The sequence below is a fragment of the Nycticebus coucang genome, chromosome 5, assembly GCF_027406575.1.
Source record: "Nycticebus coucang isolate mNycCou1 chromosome 5, mNycCou1.pri, whole genome shotgun sequence".
In the NCBI taxonomy this organism is placed as follows: domain Eukaryota; kingdom Metazoa; phylum Chordata; class Mammalia; order Primates; family Lorisidae; genus Nycticebus; species Nycticebus coucang.
The window spans coordinates 23,837,562-23,856,217 of NC_069784.1; the positions used below are offsets into that span (position 1 = coordinate 23,837,562).

The window sequence follows — 18,656 nt, forward strand, 5'->3', positions numbered from 1 at the left end:
ACCACCCTCGGTAGAATGCCATGGCGTCCCAGCTCACAGCAACCTCCAGCTCTTGGGCTTAGGTGATTCTCTAGCCTCAGCTTCCCGAGCAGCTGGGACTACAGGCGCCTGCCACAACGTCTGGCTATTTTTTTGTTGCAGTTTGGCTGGCACCGGGTTTGAACCCGCTACCCTTGGTATATGGGGCCGGCATCCTACTCACTGAGCCACAGGCGCCACCCTGTTTTTTAACTTTTAATTTGAAATATTTATAGAAAAAAATAAAATACAGATTCAGAGAAAAATGCTAAGAAATATACAGGGAGAATATAGGGTATATGGCACACGTCCTGAGTGAAGGACTCAACTATAACTCAGACTTAACCTGACAAACGCAAATAATGTAACCTACTAGTATGTGCCCTTATTTTTAAAAAATATGACCCCACAACACTCCTTTATTGCTAATATTTATCATCCCCCCTCCTTACCCTCTCTCCATCTTCCGGCTACCATTACTCTGTTCTTCACCCCTGTAATTATGTTATTTCACAAATGTTATATAATTGGTATCATGTAGTATGTATCCTTTTGAGACTGGCTTTTTACTCAGCATAATTTCCTTGAGGTTTATCCAAGTAATTGTATGTATCAATAGTTCCATGCATTAATCAACATCTGCTTGTTTCCAGCTTGGAGCTATCGCAAATAACGATAAACAGGTTTGTGTAAAATAAGCATTTTAGTCAGTTCAGGCTGCTGTAACAAAATAGCACAGCCTGGGTGGCTTAAACAACCAGAGTTCTGTTGTTTTCTCAGAGTTCTGGAGTCTGAAGCTCTGAGATGAGGGTACCAGCACAGTCTGGTTCTGTTCAGAGCGCTCTTCCCAGGTTGTATATGGCTGCCTTCTTTCTGTGTCCTTACGCAAGAGAAAGAGGGAGAGATGGGGGAAGTGAGACCAAGCATGCACAAAAGAGCACACTTTCTGGTATCTCTTCCTATAAGGGAAGCAATCCCATCATGAGGTCCCCCATCATAACCTCATCTAAATCCAGTTATCATCCACAGGCACACTGGGAGTTAGGGTTTGGACATATGAATGGGGGTGGGGAGCCGAGAGTTCAGTCCACAGCAATTACGTTTCATTCCTCTGGGATGAATGGCCGCAAGTTGCATATTCACTTTTTACTTTACTTTTTTTTTTTTTGGCCTGTTTAAGCCCAAGCACCACAATTAGTTTAGTGGGGGTTTTTTTGTTTTTGTTTGAGACAAGAGTCTCACGCTGTCACCCAGGGGAGAGTGCTGTGGTATCATCATAGCTCTCACAGCAACCTCAGACTCTTGGGCTTGAGCAATCCTCCTGCCTCAGCCTCCCATGTAGCTAGGACTACAGGTGTAAGCCAATATGCCCAGCTAGTTTTTCAATTTTAGTAGAGACAGGGTCTTGCTCTTGTTCAGGTTTGTCTTGAACTCCTATGCTCAAGCAATCCACCTGCTTCAGCCTCCCAGAGTGCTTGGATTACAGGTGTGAGCCACTGCACCTGGCCCATAATTTTTATCTCATCCTTATTTAATGTGCAATTCCTAGTGGCCAATAAACTTGAACATCTTTTCATCTGTGCTTATTTTCTATCTATATATCATCTTTGGTGAAATATCTATGTCTTTTCCCCATTTTCTTATTTAATTGAATTTTTTCAATTAAGGTTTGAGAGTTCTTTATATAGTCTAAATACTAGTCTTTTGCTAGATATTTGGCTTACAAATATTTTTTCCAAGTTTGTAGCTTGTCTTTTCATCTTCATAACATGGGTCTTTCATGGAGTAAATGATTTTAACTTTGATGAAATCCAATTTATCCATTTTTCCTTTTACAGATCATGATGTCAGAGTCAAGTTCAAGAATTCTTTGTACAGCTTTAAGTCTCAAAGATTTTCTCCTTTTATGTATAGATGTTTTGTAGTTTTATGATTTTCCATGATCCATTTTGAGTTAATATTTATGGGAGGAGTAATATATAGGTCAAGGGCTTTTTTGTTCATGTTTGTATGGTTGGTATTTTGCCAATGGATATCCAATTACTCAGCACCATTTATTAAAAAGGCTATCTTTCCTCCACTGAATTGTCTTTGTTCCTTTGTTAAAAATTAATTAGGCACTTTTGTGTGGGTCTACTTTTGGGTAACATACTCTAGTCCACTGATCTATGTGCCTTTCCCTCCGTTAGTATCACACTATCTTGACTAATGTAGCCACACAGTCAGCTTTAACATTAGTAAAGGTGATTCCTTCCACGTAAATTATTGTTAATGTGATATATTTTATGTTTGAAAGTCTTTTATTTATTTCCTCAAAAAATCTGTCTATAAATTAAAAATAAATTTCTCTATTTTCTATAAAAGGAGAATGCAAGTATTAAAACAATTTCTTCTGGTTTGAGTTTTTCTTGCAATTATTATTACTATCCAATCAATTAAAACAAAATATACTGTAAGTTTTTTATTTTTTTCTATTTTTATTTATTTATGTATATTTTGAGACAGAGTCTCACATATATCTCTTGGTAGAGTGCTGTGGAGTCACTCTTGGCTTAAGCAAACTCTTGGGCTTAAGCAATTCTCTTACCTCAGCCTCCCAAGTAGCTGGGACTACAGGCGCCCACCACAACGCCCAGCTATTTTGTTGTTGTTATTGTTGTTTAGCTGGCCAGACTCGAACCCACCAGCCCCGGTGGATATGGCTGGCACCCTAACCATTGCACTACGGACGCCAAGCCTACTGTTAAGTTTTGATTTTAAAAATTCTTAAAGAAGGTTAACTCCCCCCATAGACCGAAGATTCAGAGAGCTTCCTACTTGGATTCCCACCTCCACTGCTGGAGATTCTGTTCCCCCTCTTCTGTTAGCTCTTTTTTGCTCATCACGCTATCAATCTTTCTTCCTGTCAATAAAGTCTATCCTATCACTTAAAAAAAAAAAGGTAAACTCTATTATATGTGCATCTCTAAAAAAAATGAGATTTTTTCTTCTTCAATTAGTTCATGTTTTAATGCAGTGACTATTACTGATTGCCAAAATGAAATAGGACTGCGCTTCAATTAATATCTCATTTTTTGTTTTTGTAACTTAAAGTGATGAGAAATCTTTTTCACATAAATGAAAAAATGAGAATAGAAGTCTTATTACAGCAATTCTCTCTCAATTCTTTGAAATCTTCTAAGTTATGTGACAAACACAACAATAATCCACCATTAAAAATATACTTAATGATCGATTAGTTACTCACCAGACAACTCAATTAGATCCTCTTTCAGTTTCATTGAGAGTAAAATACTGAAAACTATTTTAATTGCAAAAGAAACTCTAATCCAATCATTTCCTGAGACATGTAGTATTATGTAGTCCTCTGTTTGGTGCCCTACTCATTTTTTACATTCTGGGCAATGGACTTCTGTAAAATCTGAGATGGACAAGCAGTATGTCTTTCTTTTGTAAAAGTGGGAGAGAAGGGCTACTGTGCAAGCGAAGGTGGAAAGCAGAGCCTGCATCTCCATCCCAACCACATTCTCAGGCAGAGCAACATAAAGAAAAAGTACAAGAAAAGTACAAATGTACAAAAGTACAAGGATAGTTGAGTCCCTTCAACTATCTATACTCAAAGAGTGCATCCAAGTTTAAATGAAAGCCAGTGCGCGTCCACAGTCCGTAGCATCAACACCAGCACAGGGACTACACAGATGTGAGCGGTAAATGATGTGAGCAGTAAATACTTCTCGATGAGGAAAAGTGATACATCGAAATGACAAGCACCAAAACAGCCACACAATATAGGAAATCAAAGGAAGAACTCCACTGGAAAGCTAAGAATCAGGGTGAAGCAAAGTAAGTTGTTGCTTAAAGCATAACAATTAAGGCTTTTAAATTCACCAACCATTCTGCAGACTAAAAAGGCTTGTTTATCCCTTCTCTGTCCTAGGGGAATAAATTATCTCATGAGTCTTTCTATTCCACCAAAGTGCTATTTAAAAGCTGATGAAATGTTTAAGCAATTCATCATATTAATATAAAGATCTTTTATAGGACAAAGGTAGTATCAAAACCAAAGTTTGGATAGCATTATGAATAAAGTGGAAAAGATCTTGTTGACTTAAGACCTACAGAAATCAGACAGAAAATTGATTCTAATTTTAAGACCTTCATTTTTTGTTTTTTTTTCTAAAATAAGCTATTACTACACACGATTTTCTGGATAAAAACCCTATCCTATCTTTATACCACTGAAGTTATGACTCTAATTCTCTTGCCTTATTTTATTGAAATAACTTATTAATTATATAATGCTTGGACAGACACTGCAGCTGGGTAGGTAAATATTCAGAAAACAGATTCTGTAGTTTAAAATTCACATCAGAATTTTTAGTTCAAGATGGTAAAGATACATATTTGCTATTTATAGTTTGCAGAACCGGACTCAAATAAAGAAGGCAAAAGAAGCAATAAACCTCTAACAGCAGAAAGAAAGGAATAAAAAAATCCAACAAATTTCTAATTTCAAAAAGCGAATGGAATTGTGTTGATGGCTGAGGCAGTCATAGAAGGCCACAGCCCAGAATACTCTATCAGGTAACCTAAAAGGAGGTGAAAGCCAAATTGTTTGTTGGAATGCTAGAAGGAATCTAGAGAGCTAATCTGCCAGCTGGAACACCTGATGGCTCTGGGCTCTGAGCCAACCAGTACCAGGGAGGGCAGCAGTGAAAAGTGAGGCTGAAGACAGCAGGGATAATTGAAGATGTGTACCTGGAACTGCACTGGTTGGCACCCCCATTCATGGCCCCCACTCTACACAAATTACAGGCAACCTAGCATTAACACTCAGTTGGAAAACCACATAGCTAAAGGAACACAGGACCTGGGAAAGGCAAGGCTTTTAGTGTGGGTATAGGCCAAACAGAGTAAAGTATTCTACCAGCAAAAGGGCCCTTGGAACCCAGCACAGGCTCAGCCTGGCGCAAACTGGCCAGCCAACATATCCTGCCCTACACAGAGGGGTCAGTCAGCCATCCACTCAGGTGGATGTTCTTAAAACAGCAGAGAATGGCCAGGCATGTGAGATCATACCTGTAATTCCAGCACTCTAGCAGGCCAAAATGGGAAGATTGCTTGGGCTCAGGAGTTTAAGACCAGCCTGAACAAGAGTGAGACCCAGTCTCTACAAAAACCAGAAAAACTAGGAGGCTGAGACAGGAGAGCTGTTTGAGTTTAAAAGTCTGAAGTTGAAGTTATGATGACACCATTGCACTGTAGCTGGGGTGACAAAATAGGATGTGTCTCCAAACAAAATAAAACAAAAAACTGCAGAATTCAATACCAGTTACCAAGTCCTTCTTTCTAAAATATGAACAACCATCACCAGGCACATGAGGAAATCCAGCACCATGAAAAGAAAGAGCTAAGAAAAACATATAGAAACAAAAAAACCTAAAGAAAATGAAGATAACTAAAAGTTATAACAATTTTTAAAATTGTATTACGGAGGATAGTGCATTCATATAAAATATGAATAATAAGAAACCAGGAAAAAGGAACAGAGAACTTGGAAGAACTTATTTAAATTAAATTTAAGATTCTTATAATTTAAAAAATGATTTAAAATGAAAGAAAATCAATAGATGATCTTGAAAACAGAACTGAGATACTCAGAACGAGAGCACAGGGATAAAAAGATAGAAATAATAGAGAAACTAAAGAAGATGGACAAGCCAATCCAATAGCTACACCATTTGACTAATAAGAGCCCTAGAAAGAAGAGAGAGAGAAAAGGGAGACGCTATTAAACAAATAATAGAATTTCCCAGAGCTGAGGGAAAAACAGCCAAGATCTCAAGGGCTCAGCAAGTACCCACACAACTGATAAAAGACCCACATCCACATTTTCTCACGAATTTCAAACAAAACTGTAAAACAGAGATCCTGAACAAGAAAAGCAGGTTACCCACAAAGGTCAGATAATCAGACTAGCTTCTTCTCAGCAGCAGAGAGTATCAGAAGACAATGCAGCTGTATCTTCAGATTTTCTAAAGAAAATCATTTTCAGCCCAGAATTCTATACCCAGCCTAACTACAAAACATACTAGAGTACAATAAAGACAGTCTTACACATGAAGGCATTTGGAAAGTTTATTTCCCACACCCTCTTTCTAAAGAAGATGATGGCACAGGTAGGACAGATGAAGACTCAGGATGCTGAGAACAGTGATTCTAACCCAGGAGCAGAGAGGTGGGAAATCACAGGTGGGAAATCCCAGAGAGACACTTGTGCAGCAGGCCTAGAAGAGCATTCTGGTTACCATAGAAACTGTCTGGCGAATGGAAGAGGGAGGGTTTCTGGTTAAATTAAAAAAAAAAAAAAAAAGGGTGAGAGGTTTCACCACAGAAATAAAATATAACTAAAAGTATAGAAAAAATAAGGCTATGATAAAGGGGCAGATTATGCCAGAAGAGAAGAAAGGCAACTAGAAACTCCCTGAAAACACGTCTTAAAAGGAAAAAGGCCAAACATGGAGGCTCATGCCTATAATCCTAGCACTCTGGGAGGCAAAGGCAGGTGGATTGCTTAAGCTTAGGAGTTCTAGCCCAAGCTGAGCAAGACCCATCTCTACTAAAAATAGAAAAATTAGCTGGGCACCATGGTGGGAGCCTATAGTCCCAGCTACTCAGGAAGCTGAGGCAAGAGGATGGCTTAAGCCCAAGGGTTTGAGGTTGCTGTGACCACCAGGATGCCACAGCACTCTACCCAGGGTGACAGACTAAGACTATCTCAAAAATTAAAGAAAAAGAAAAGTAGCATAAAAAAAGATATGCTTCAAATATGAAATAGGTTTATATGTAGCCTGATTATAAGGAATTGATAAGAGTATGAGAAAAAGTCCGATTGTTGTTAATGTTGAAATCTTTTTTTTTTTATTTTTGAGACAGATTCTCATTCTGTTACCCTCAGTAGAGTGCCATGGCATGGCATCACAACTCATTGCAACCTCAAACTCTCTATCCTTGTCTCAGCCTCCCACCTGCAGCTGGGACTACAGGCATCTGCCACAACCCCAGCTAGTTTTTCTATTTTTAGTAGAAACAGGGTCTTGCTTTGCTCAGGCTGGTCTCAAACTCCTGAGCTCAGGTGATCCACCCGCCTCAGTCTCCCAGAGTACTAGGATTACAAGGGTGAGCTGAAATTTCTCAAGATTTCTGAAACCTTGAGAGCCCACAGTCATTACTCTGGTCCTAGTAAGAAGAAAATGTAATCCTGACATACAAATCAGCTCTGTACTAAATAACATTTATAGAATTATATTGTTATAATATAACAATATAATTAAAATTAGAAATATCCTTCATCTTAGCCGATAACTATCTTTGATATGTTTGGTCTCAGGACACAAATTTCACTGTTGGGTTTGGCCAGTGACCTGAAAATAAAGAAAAAAGACATAAATTTCAAGACCTAAGAGAAAGAACACACAAAAGTACTGCACTTTCCTTCTATTTTCTATAGACACAACACCAAATGATACCCACTTCCTACCTGCAATGGTCTCCCTGAAGGGGAGAGTAATTTTTATTATTTGAACCATCCAGTGCTCCAGAACTAATTCAGTTCACTTGGATTTGGGGGGCAGATGACAGAAGAAATGTCCACTTCCTGTAACTGAACATAACTAGGTAAGCACTGTATATTGACTGCCCACAGCAATTTCAAATCTCCATTAGGGATCCTGAAGGCTAGGTTTTAAGTTTTTTTTTAATTTTAGATTAATATGAGGGTACGTATGATTAGGTTACACAGCTTGCATTTATAAGGTAAAGTCCAGTTGCAGTTAAGTCTTTCACCTAGGTAGTGTGCCATATACCCCTACATTGTATCCATTAGGTGGGAACTTACCAGCACCCCCCACTTGAATTTTTTTTCTTTCTTTTTGAAACAGAGTCTTAAGCCGTTGCCCTGGGTAAAGTGCTGTAGGTCACAGCTCACAGCAACCTCCAACTCCTAGGCTTAAGTGATTCTCTTGCCTCAGCCTCCCAGGTAGCTGGGACTACAGGCGCCCTTCACAACACCTGGCTATTTTTTTGTTGTAGTTGTCATTGTTGTATGGCAGGCCTGGGCTGGATTCGAACCCACCACCCTCAGTGTATATGGCTGGTGCCCGAGTCGCTGAGCTACAGGAGCCGAGCCACCCCCACCCCCTTGAATTTAATTGTGTTTTTCTCTCCTGTGAGCCTGGAGTTTTTGATCTACTGGTTTTAACATAGTACTGAGTATAGGGATATACTTACTTTTCCCTTCTTGAGATACTTTCCTTAAGAGTAAATTATTATTCTTTAATAGAAACATTAAAAAGCAAGCAAGAATGATTTCTAAATACAAGACACCTTTTATAGGGAATTTACAAACATCACAGGTTCTTTTCCTTATTGGCAGAAATACGGTCTACCTTCTGGGAAGGGATAAATCCTTGTAGGAAATGTGCTGAATAACAAGGAGCAATTATTGAAGTCTGTTAATTCTACTTTCTTCTTACGACAAAGGCAAAATAAGCTGCAGTAAGTGTGTCTCAGGTTCATAAAGGCAATCTTCCTTTATGGAAAAATTAACAAGTAATAATAATTAATACTCAATAATAATAATATACTCCTTATAGATTTCATCTTTAAGATTCAACTTACATGGTGATTTGGTCATGTAACAGGACAAAATATAAATGTTACCAACTTTTCCAATGTAAAATAAAAGCATAGCTGACAGAATTCGAGAAGTAGAAGAGAAGGAAAAACAAGCAGAAAAAGGAATATAGTTCTAATCAGTCAGGGGTCCTCAAACTGCTGGCCGCGGGCCATAGGAGGCAGTGTGATTGCATTTGTTCCCGTTTTGTTTTTTTACTTCAAAATAAGATATGTGCAGTGTGCACAGCAATTTTTTCATAGTTTTTTATTTTTTTTAACTATAGTCCGGCCTCTAACAGTCTGAGGGACAGTGAACTGGTCCCCTGTTTAAAGTTTGAGGTCCCCTGTATCCCTTCTTTAAAGGGGAGAATCAAGAAAGACTGTCAGGCTGGGTGCAGTGGCTTACACCTATAGCCCAGCACTTTGGAAAACCTATGGGGGAGGATCACCTGAGGTCAGGAATTCAAGATCAGCTTGGGCAACATTGCAAGACCCTGTTTCTACAAAAAATAAAAAAGTTATCCTGGCAGGAGGATAACTTGAAAGTATAGGAAAACATTTCTAAGCACCTGTCTCTAACATAGTATATTTACTTAATTATATTCTATGTAAACTTATGATTGTACTAATTACATATTAGTATATGTTATATATGATAATGTTGCACAAAAATAGAAATTAGAAATTAAAAGTATAGGCCAGGCAAAGTGGTTCACGGTTGTAATCCTAACACTCTGGAAGGCTGAGGTAGGTAGATTACCTGAGCTCAGGAGTTCAAGACCAGTCTGAGCAAGAGCAAGACCCTGTCTCTACTAAAAATAGAAAAACTAGCTGGCACGGGGGTGGGGGTGGGGGGTGTGTGCCTTAGTGGCAGCTACTAGGGATGCTGAGGCAAGAAGATTGCTTGAGCCCAACTGTTTGAGGTTGCTATGAGCTATGACGCCATGAAACTCTACCCAGGGAGACAGTGAGGCTCTGTCTCCAAAAAAAAAATAAATTAACTAATTAATTAAACGTATATAAGAACAAATTTGAATGGATTTTTCTTTTTTTTTTTTTGTAGAGACAGAGTCTCACTGTACCGCCCTCGGGTAGAGTGCCGTGGCGTCACATGGCTCACAGCAACCTCTAACTCTTGGGCTTACCTGATTCTCTTGCCTCAGCCTCCCGAGCAGCTGGGACTACAGGCGCCCGCCACAACGCCCGGCTAATTTTCTTTGTTGCAGTTTGGCCGGGGCCGGGTTTGAACCCGCCACCTTCGGCACATGGGGCCGGCGCCCTACTCACTGAGCCACAGGCGCCACCCTTGAATGCATTTTTCAAAGGAGGAATGCTTATAAGTCAAAATATAGAAAAAAATCATCATTTACTCATACAAAAATAAACATTTTAAGATATTAAAAAAGTATATAAGAGGGGCCAAAATGATCTGAATAGACATTTCCCAAAAGAAGACACACAAGGCTCAGTGTCCATAGCACAGTGGTTATGGCTCCAGCCACATACACCATGGGTGGCTGGTTTGAACCCAGCCTAGGCCAGCTAGCCAACTGCAACAATAACACAAAATAGCCGGGTGTTGTGATGGGCGCCTATAGTCCCAGTTACTCGGGAGGCTGAGGCAAGAGAATTGTTTGAGGTTGCTATGAACTGTGATGGCACAGCACTCTACCAAGGGCTACATAGTGAGACTCCATCTCAAAAAAAAAGAAGACATACAAATGGCCAACAAGTAGCAGAAAAAATGCTCAACATTACTAATCATCAGGGAAATGCTAATCAAAATCACCAGAATATATTATCTCACCATAGTTTGAATGGCTATTATCAAAAAGACAAAAAATAACAAATGCTGGTAAGAATGCAAAGGCAGAAAAAAGGGAACTCACGGTCTCTTGCTGGGAATATAAATTAGCATAGCCGTTATGGAAAACAACATGGAAACTCCTCAGAAAACTAAAAATGGAAGTATCATATGATCCAGCATTCTCACTTCTGGGTATACAGGGTGTCCCAAAAGTTGCCCCCAAAGTTGCCACCCACAGGGAAAATGGAAAACTGTAGGTACCTTTATTTACAAAATATTTATTATAAAATTTGGCAAAGAAGGGGCGGTGCCTGTGGCTCAGTTGGTAGGGCGCCGGCCCCATATACCGAGGGTGGCGGGTTCAAACCCGGCCCCGGCTGAACTGCAACCAAAAAAATAGCTGGGCGCTGTGGCGGGCGCCTGTAGTCCCAGCTACTCGGGAGGCTGAGGCAGGAGAATCGCTTAAGCCCAGGAGTTGGAGGTTGCTGTGAGCTGTGTGAGGCCACGGCACTCTACCGAGGGCCATAAAGTGAGACTCTGTCTCTACAAAAAAAAATTTGGCAAAGAAGTGGCCAAATGTACAGCATATTTTGTAAAAGACCAGGTAAATACAGTTATTTAATAAACCGTAAGCTTTAGTTTTACTGGGCTAGGTATAATTGAAAATGTTATTAAGCTGGTACATTAAAACAAAACTAAGCATTGTCCTCTTTAAGGGGTAAAGAACAACTTTAATTATAATAATACACAGAAGGAAATCGGTTACACTTTAAAGAACGTCTTCTTAGTGTTCATAAACTGATATTTTCCCACTGTTACTTTGGTTTGTATAAGGGTGCCAAAGATTTGAGAATAGTATCTATTATAAAAAGGAAGTATTTCCAAATGTGATCAGCAGGTATTTGCATTTTCTTTCCTTTAATAAATATCTTTAAAACTCTTTTCATAGTTATTGCCAGACAGATTAACATAATAATAGCCCTTTTATAAAACCTGTCTTTGGCACCACCTTTAACCCTAAGACTAAGGGGAAAGAAAATATTTTAGGAAATGATTACTTTTTTTTACTGTTGGAATTCAGTTATATCTGTCATAGGCAGAATTCTAAAGCTGTCCCACAAGATTCCCTGGTTATTCAAACACTAATCTAGGTACTGCTGTGAACGATTCTGCAGATGGAATTAAGGTTACTAATCAGATGACTTTAAAATAGATAGATTATCATGGATTATCCAGATGGACTCAATATAATCACATGAGCCCTTAAAAGCAAAAGAGGAGGGCAGCGCCTGTGGCTCAGTCGGTAAGGCGCCGGCCCCATATACCGAGGGTGGCGGGTTCAAACCCAGCCCCGGCTGAACTGCAACCAAAAAATAGCTGGGCGTTGTGGCGGGTGCCTGTAGTCCCAGCTACTCGGGAGGCTGAGGCAAGAGTATCGCTTAAGCCCAGGAGTTGGAGGTTGCTGTGAGCTGTGTGATGCCATGGCACTCTACTGAGGGCCATAAAGTGAGACTCTGTCTCTACAAAAAAAAAAAAAGAAAAAAAAAGCAAAAGAGGAAGGCAAAAGAAGAGTCAGTGTCACATTTTGATTTCAATTTGTGAAACCTGGAGCAGAAACAGCTGAGTAACACTGCGCCTAGACTTCTAACTTACAATACTGCAAAAGCAATACACAAGTAAATGGGCATTGTTTTAAGATACTAAATTTGTGGCTCAGCGCCTGTAGCTCAAGCGGCTAGGATGCCCCACATACACCAGAGCTGGCGGGTTTGAATCCAGCCCGGGCCTGCCAAACAACTACAACCAGAAAATAGCTGGGCATTGTGGCGGGCACCTGTAGTCCCAGCTACTTGGCTGAGGCAAGAGAATCGCTTAAGCCCAAGAGTTGGAGGTTGCTGTGAGCTGTGACGCCACGGGACTCTACCCAGGACAACAGCTTGAGACTCTCTCTCATTAAAAAAAAAAAAAAAAAAAGATACTAAATTTGTGGTAATCTGTTTACAGGAGCATTGGAAACTAACACCCTTTGTTTAATCACTGACTTCAAACTTGACCTGTTGAATCTCATTTTTCTATCCCTTAATGTAACTGTGAACAGAGTCCCTACATTTCTAGTCATACTCAGTTATTATGAAACCAGCCTACTTTGTTTCCTCCATTTCATTTTAAAAATGTCTAAACCTACAAAAAATTTAAAATAATATGACACTGTTATACCTTATACCTATATTTACCCACTGCTAACACCGTTCTACATTTACTTGATTTCTAACTTCCTGAATGTACATAAATATTTTTCCCTTTCCCTCTTTCACTTCTGTATCAGAGGTCCTAACCTCTGGTGATTTTGTCCCCTGGAGGATATATGGCAGTGTCTGGGGATATTTCTTTCTTTTGTTTGTTTTTTTTTTGCAGTTTTTGGCCGGGGCTGGGTTCAAACCCGCCACCTCCAGTATATGGGGCCAATGCCCTACTCCTCTGAGCCACAGGCGCTGCCCTGGGGACATTTCTGATTGACATTCAAGGGGTGCTACTGGCATCTAATGAGCCCAGGGATGTTGCTAAACATCATACAATGTGGAGCCCCACCACCACCACCACACACACACAAAAATACCCAGCCGGAAGTGTCAATAATACTGAGGTTAAGAATCCCTGTTTTTGGCTTGGCATCCATAGCTCAGTGGTTAGGGCTCCAACCATACTCCGGTGTTGGCAGGTTTGAACCTGGCCCACGCCTGCTACGCAATAATGACAACCATGACAACAACAAAAAATAGCCAGATGTTGTGGTGGGCGCCTGTAGTCCCAGCTACTTGGGAGGATGAGGCAAAAGAACCACTTAAGCCTAAGAGTTTGAGGTTGCTGTGAGCTGTGACATCACAGTACTTTACGGAGAGCAACATAGTGAGAACCCCTGCTTTCTATATATGTGTACACAAACATTTTTTCCTGAACTATTGAAAATAAGATACAGACACTCCTATCCTTTTTACCCTAAATTCAGTTTCTAACTTCTAAAAACAAGCACATTAGCCCATAAAACATAATTTAATATTGATACAATACTACTATCCAATATCCATTTTCAAATTTCCCTATTATCTCAAAAAATATCCCTTAAGCCTTTTTAAAAAATACAGGGTCCAATCAAGAGTCCATCAGTTAGTGTGTTGATTAATATTTTAAATTTAAAATAAATAAGAATCTCTAATTTTTAAACAATAAAAGGCAGGAGTAATACTTGTGGTGCCAGTTCTAAGATCTAATAGTCCATGACTCTGACAACATGTTACATCTGAAATGTATGTATTAATTAATTCAAGAAAGCTGTTAGTACATGAAAAACTTCTCTTGCAAGAATGTCCTCAATATGATTATTCTGTTCTTAGGAAAGAAAGGGGAACATTGCTTACAATAACCCACAATCCTACTGAAAAAGCATCAATCTGAAACAACAAATCAAGAAGAAACTGTCTCCAAAGAAGAAATACTAATGGCCAAAAGCACATGAAAAGACACTTGACATCATCAATCATCAGGGAAATGAAATCAAAACCACAATGAGGTATCAAGTCACACACCCATGAGGCTGGCCACTCTCAAAAACCCAGAAAACAACAAGTACTGATGGGGATGTAGAAAAATTAGAACCTTTGTGCATTGTTGGTGGGCATGTAAAAAGATATGGCCACCACACAAAACAGTTGGAGGTTCTCCAGAAAATTAAAAATAGAATTACCATATAATCCAACAAACTCACTAATGGGTATATAAAAAAAAAAAATAGCAAGATTTCAAATAGATACGTGCACTCCTGTGTTCACTGCAGCATTACCTGCAATGGCTGGGAGGCGAAACCAACCTAAATGTCCACGCATTGATGAATGAAGGAAGGAAATGTGGAATAGATACACATTCAGCCTTTAAAAAGAAGGATCTTGTAACAGTGATTTTCAACTGGTGCGCTGGGAGGGGATCTTAGGTGTGCCTCAAAAACTTTTAAAGATCATTAATTAGGCTCAGTGCCCCTAGCTAGCACAATGGTTACAGCACCAGCCACATATACTGAGGCTGGCAGGTTTGAACCTAACCCAGGCCTGCTAAACAACAATGACAACTACAACAAAAAATAGCCGGGCGTTGTGGCGGGCGCCTGTAGTCCCAGCTACTTGGGAGGCTGAGGCAAGAGAATCGCTTAAGCCCAAGAGTTCGAGGTTGCTGTGAGCTGTGACGTGAGAGCACTCAACCAAGGGTAATAGAGTAAGACTCTGTCTCAAAACAAAACACAACCCCCCCCCAAAAAAAATAACAACACAAATCCTGGGGCACCTGGAAGGCTACAACAAAGAAACACTTTCACGGTGTGCTCTAGTCTGAAGGAAGTGCAGTGAGGATGAAATCTGCGTCAGAATTCACCATTTCTTTGAGCTTCTATCAAGGCTTGAAAAGCAATTATTGGTAATATCAAATGGCTGTATTATTATCTATGCTTGAATTTAAGACTTTATGGGACTTTACTGAATATACAAATACCATCTCAGAAACCTAATTAAAATTCTGGCGATTAAGTTTTAGGCAGAGGCAAAAGATAATTTCTGAACAGCAGATCTAATAAGGTAACGAGAACTACGCCACCTGCAGGCCTTCTCCCTCTATAACTTTTGAGGGATAGTGAACAAGCATGGACTCTAAATAGATTTAAAATAATCCTAGAAGCTGTAAATGGACAAACATCCATAATACTCTTACTACAGTGTTTGTCAACACTGTCACTATTACCAGCTAATCTGTATTGGTAACACTACATGGCACTAAATCTTATAAAATATCCACATTAAGTCATCTACAGTAGTCATGTTTGAAAAAATAGTACTAATATAAGCCAAAGAGCCAGGTATGTGAAAAGCACCAACATCCTAATTAGAACATGCCATCTACCCATTCATTCATGACAGCCCTAGTGAACACACACTGAAATTAATTGCAAGGCAGTCATTTTTAAGAGAACATCTCAAAAAGGGCTTACAAGCCTTCAAAGGACCCAAGTATCTCAGACTTCAAATTCCATTAGAATTGTGCCAACTTTTCATATGCAACAGGACATGTAGGCAGAATTATTGGAACGGAAAATGTGCATAATCTAAGTATAGAGAATTATCCTAAATTGTCTTAGCTTTCATTCTTCCAGGTCTTAATGATAGTGAGAAGGAAGAAGGTATTCTAAACCAAAAACCAACGAATTATAGAGCTGCAGTGTTATCAGCCTCACTTAGACTATGAGTAAGCCCTAAACAAAATAGATAGTAATTTGTAGAAAACACTCTGCTAAAAACAGACGAATGCAGGGGATGTCATACTGGGTTACCACACTCCAGTAGGCCACAAGTCATATGCACCGTGATGGTGCATGGAAGAAAAGTACCACCTAAAAATAGTTCAAGCAGTTAATATGCCCTACAATTTCTGATCTCAGAGTAGGATTCCACTCTGCCCAATGTGCTGTGCTAGTTAACCACTTCAGGAAGTACTTCTTCTTAAGTTATGTTTCTCAACAAAATAACTGGAAAGATTGGAACTGTAAATTAGCTTGCTGTGAGATACCTTTCTTTGAGAAGCTCATTGCTCTGGTAAATGTTGGCTATCTATTTCAGGCAGGTCACATGTCCCCCTGTGGCACACAGAGAGGCTGCAAAGACAAACAACGTGCCTGTACCACTTCTCTAAAAGAAGTGTTCCCTGAATCAAAAAGCTGGCATTGGTGGAGTCTGCAGCAAAGGACAGAGAGAAGGACCATGTCCATGGGAGAAACTCAGTTCTGTTCTTTTTAAGTTTTATTGAGATATAACTCACATACCACACAATTTACTTAAAGTATACAATCCAGTGGGTTTAGCATATTCATAGAGTTGTGCAACTATCATCACTAGCAATATTAGAACATTTCCATCCACCCTAAAAAAAGTTTTGGCTCCATTATTAGTCACTCCCATTTCTTCCCCCCTCCCAGCCCTAGGCAACCACTGATCTATTTTCTGTCTTTATAGATTTGCCCATTCTGGACATCTCATATGAATGAGGTCATACAATTTATAGTCTTTTGTGACTGATTTCTTTCCTGCCTTTAATATTTTCAAGATTCCTCTATGACATGATATGTATTTCACTTTATTGCTCTATAATATTCCATTATGTGGGGGCGGCGCCTGTGGCTCAAGGAGTAGGGCGCCGGTCCCACATGCTGGAGGTGGCGGGTTCAAACCCAGCCCCGGCCAAAAACCACACACACACACAAAAAATATTCCATTATGTGGATATACCACAAAAGTTCTTTTCTTCATAAGAAATAGAATCTCAGGGCGGCGCCTGTGGCTCAAGGAGTAGGGAGCCGGCCCCATATAGTGGAGGTGGTAGGTTCAAACCCGGCCTCAGCAAAAAAAAAAAAAACAGAAAGAAAGAAATAGAATCTCTTTTCTATATGAACAAAACTGTAAACGGTGGTTAGGTGCCCACTTTAGCCCATAAACGCCTATTGTAGCAGAAAATACATCAACAGCAATGTAATTGCATAATGCTACAGTTCCCTAGAAGTGTTACCAACTACTGCAGTGGTATCTGAATTAATAAAAATATTAAGAATGAAGCTCCTTACAATTAAGCCAACCACTCAATTCCCTATAAATTGTAGAGGAAAAACAGGAACTTGGAAATCCTAGGGCTTGAATATCTCAAGACATAACTGCTCTTTGACCCCAAGAAAAACAGCAAAACAGCAAGTATGCCAAGCTGGTCTCTGGACTCTCTCACTGTTCTTACTTTGCCTTATTCTCTCCCCTCTCCCTATGAAATAACTCCAAATCCTTCTTGTCCTCGTCATCCCTTCTCCAACTCCCAACAGGATCTCTCATATCTGTTGAATAATTAATACCCTCACTCTGAATTTTATTTTATTTAAATTTATTTTAAATAATAGATTCACATGAAAATGTTACTTAAATCAGACATTCTTCCAAAACATGAAAGGAGATATGAAGAACTCTGGCATGAACATGCTGATAAGGGGAGAGTTGTTTTGTTTTTACAAAGAGACCCTTTCAAATCACTATAAACCCACTCTACGGCAAATCAAATTTAGTCAGTACTCTCAGGTTGATACATATCTAGGAGGGAGGAGAAAAAATAAATTGGCATAATAATGGTAATATGTCTAAAAATAGCCTTATCTGTTAAGAATGCATACAAAGGTATGTGAAATGATGTGATGTCTGATTTGCTTAAAAATACTTTAGTTGGGAAGAGAGGATGGAGGGGGATGAAACAAAATTCTGACACCTAATTGTTGAAGGCAGGTGATGGGCTCATGAGAGTTCATTATTCTTTTCAATTTTATTCATATTAAAATTTCCATAGTAAAACACTTTTACAAGAGAGGAATTATTCTCTCAGGCAGTCTTTTGCTCCTTTTCTTTCATAGCATTTACTGTTGTCACCACACATTTTTGAGATTATTATATTACTACCAGTTTCCTCAATTAGACTTTAAGCTCCAGGAAGATCACAAAGGTAAGTCTGCTTAGCTCCCACAGGGTCTCCACCACCTCACATAGTTTGTGGCACATGACAGATGTCCAACAAATATGTACTCCATAAATGACTGAATCAATAAAATAAGTCATAAAATAAGTCATGTGCCTCAGTCAAGAAATGCTCAATAAATAAAAGGAGGTGGGTGGGAAGCCTAGAACCTTTACCTGAAGGGATTCAACATATTTACCTTTATGTATTTATCAAGTAAGTTCACATGCTTTTCTAGTAGAAATGTAGTAAACGTGTCACAAAATACTTACCTTCATCTAGCTTATGCAAATATATTTGTGTCATGTACTCAGCTAAGAATTATAATGTCCACTTTATCATACGGAAACTACAAAACCCAAAAGTAACTGGTCAGTCACGATAAATCAGATGCACAAATGGGAACAGACTCTGCTCTGTCCTCATGCTTCATGCTGCTCCAAAATGAATATGATTTTATTCCAAAGCAATTTTTATTTATTTATTTATTTATTTATTTTGTAGAGACAGAGTTTCACTTTATTGCCCTTGGTAGAGTGCCGTGGCCTCACACAGCTCACAGCAACCTCCAACTCCTGGG

At 39.3% G+C, this 18,656-nt stretch overlaps 1 protein-coding gene across 1 annotated transcript in view; it reads right to left on the bottom strand.

Moving 5' to 3' along the window:
• The window catches only part of DIPK1A (divergent protein kinase domain 1A), a 107,754-nt gene that overhangs the window by 86,499 nt on the left and 2,599 nt on the right, over positions 1–18,656 (bottom strand). The gene's annotated exons all lie outside the window — the stretch shown is intronic.